Source organism: Megalops cyprinoides, chromosome 6 (genome assembly GCF_013368585.1).
Source record: "Megalops cyprinoides isolate fMegCyp1 chromosome 6, fMegCyp1.pri, whole genome shotgun sequence".
Lineage (NCBI taxonomy): Eukaryota > Metazoa > Chordata > Actinopteri > Elopiformes > Megalopidae > Megalops > Megalops cyprinoides.
Window position 1 is genome coordinate 15,592,192 of NC_050588.1, and position 2,591 is coordinate 15,594,782.

A 2,591-nucleotide genomic window follows, 5' to 3' on the forward strand; every position below is an offset into this window, starting at 1 on the left:
TTTAAGTGAATGTATTGCTAAGGAACGGGGCTGACAGCCTAAGCCCCTCCCCACAGAGGAGAAGGATATTTTCCGATCAATCCATTGGCTGGAGGGGGAGGTGCAGCCGTTGGAGTAATTCGAATCTCCTCCCATCCGCGGTTAAAAAATAATGACATCATTGGGAAAGGAATCGTGGAGTGAAGAGATCCGTTGGGTAGCAGCGGGATGCTGGGGAAGGGGCGTTTGAGGTCGAAAAATTCTGAGCCGCATTGATTTTTTTTTTCTCTTTATGATAAGAGTATAATTTTAAGAAGCTGTTGTTAGTGAATGTTCTTGAAAAAAATATCATTTTTTCCTCCCGATATTCATTGGTGCGCATAATAGCATCGGGAACAATCACTTGGGAAAAGGTTCATTTGTCTTTCTTACAAATGAGCCGTTTAATGGTCCTTTAATGTAACCACCAACAGAGTATGACACAGTTTATTCGTTTGATTATCTAATATAGGCCTACATATTATTTCTTAGATACTTTTATTTGAAGAACCATGAAAAACAAACTGAACTAACAAAAATAGCATAAAAGTAAGGTGATCTAATGTTCCTCTAGAGTTCTGTCAACTGTAATCTATTTAAATAATAGTAATTTCCCTCTGACCTCATTTTTTAGCTAATATATGCAAAAATGTCCTGCGCGGTTGAAATTCATGTTACACATTCTTGAACTTGGGGGAAGCAGATTAACTCCATGAAAGGGACTGAATTAATTTTTTTTTTTTTTTTTTTTTTGTTATGTAAGTTTGCTTTCATAACGTTGACAATAGGCTAAATGTCAGGAAAGTGTTATTATTTCATGGAGGAGTCGAATCTGAGGAAAGGTTGGAGCCTACACAAACAGTAGTAAAGTTACACTTTGTTGGCATTTGGACAGGTAAATGCCCTTTCCTTCTCATAGAAATTATTTGTTCGCAAAAACAGCCATTGGTTTTCTTCTTTCAAGTTCAGAGTACGCGTAAAATAACGCTCCAGTAGTTGTGGATGTAGTCTATCACAGTTCTGTCACTAAGACATGCATTTGACAGGCTCACTTACAATGTAATGTAGTTGGTGTTACAATTATAATTTGACTTATACTGTATGTACAATCAAAATTTTAATTTTAAATTCTCCCATTAAATTGAATACGTATTTAAAAACGAATCCCCATGCAGTGACTTCCCTCTGTGTGAGTGTAGCTGCTCCTTCAGTAGAATACTTGCTTGCATGCACCATTTTGAGTGATCGATTACACTGTTTATAAGAAAATACTCCTCTGTACAATGATTAAAAACAAGCTATCCCCTTAATCTGTTGAGATACTGCACAACAATATTCATAATAATCTCTCAGTGGCAGTGGCTGGAAGTCAAACAACTTCCAGGATCCACTGAGCTTGGGCTACAGTTGCTTTGCACTTAATAAATAAGTGGTTTATAAATTTATTGTTATAGAGAGATCTTCCAACTCTTGGAATGTGATTACTGCAGTAGTACCATGACCTGAAATGTACATGTAAAACACAATTATCTAATAAACAATAAAAAGGGTTTTATATTTGGGTCCTAAACAACCAGAACCTTGTATAGTTTTTGGGCAGGTTGATTTAGATATGTTCACTGAGGTATAGGCAACCCACAAGATAACAGAATGCTTGTAGAAAGCAACACATATTTAGTAAAACTCAAAGGGGTGAGATTAACGTTATGACCTTTGTCTACTTTTTAATGTCTAGTGCATAACTGTCCATGTCTTGGTATCACGCTGTACCACATTTGGTACAGACATAGATGTTCTAAAAAAAGAGCACAAGAAGGGCAACAAGATCAAACCCAGACATCAAACTTACGAGAGAAGGCTAAGACATGTCTATGGTTGAAGCCAAACAGAGACTTGCAGGGATTTAATCAAGGGTTCTAAAAATGTAAAATAGATCAATGACATTAATTACACATGCTCAGTTCTGTAAGCTGAACAAGAGGTCATAGATGTTTCCTCTATTTTCCTCAGACAGTTATTAATGTACTACTCCTCTTACCAGAACTCGCAGTTGAATCAGAGACCCTTCGGTTGGTCAGTGACACAGTGCTCAATGCGCTGTGTAACTACAGGCAAGATGAGAAGTCTAGATGGGCTGAACATCTTGTTCTCATCTTGAAACTTAATTTTCATCTCATTATGAAAGAGCCAATCAAAGTTCATCACCATGTGCAGCAGATGAGTGATATCTTAGATCTTGGTCATTGGCTACATCATAAAGCCAGCAATGATGAATCGAGCAATTAAAAAAAAAGATTGTTCATGAATATATCTCATGTTGGGAAATGTTATGTGGTTTGCATGCTGTAGTATATGTACATTAGCCGAAATGGAAACAGCCTTAATTTATCACTAATAAAATTTTCAATCCTGTACCCACCAAAATCAAAATAGTCAGAAGAAAATTGTAATTGTAATCCTCTTTTAAAACTGTAAATAGATAGACATGAATTACACAGAGGCCTGACTGTTCACAGCTTCACAGTAACAAAAACATTTTTTGTCAAAAAGATTTTTAATTTTCTTTTCCGCTA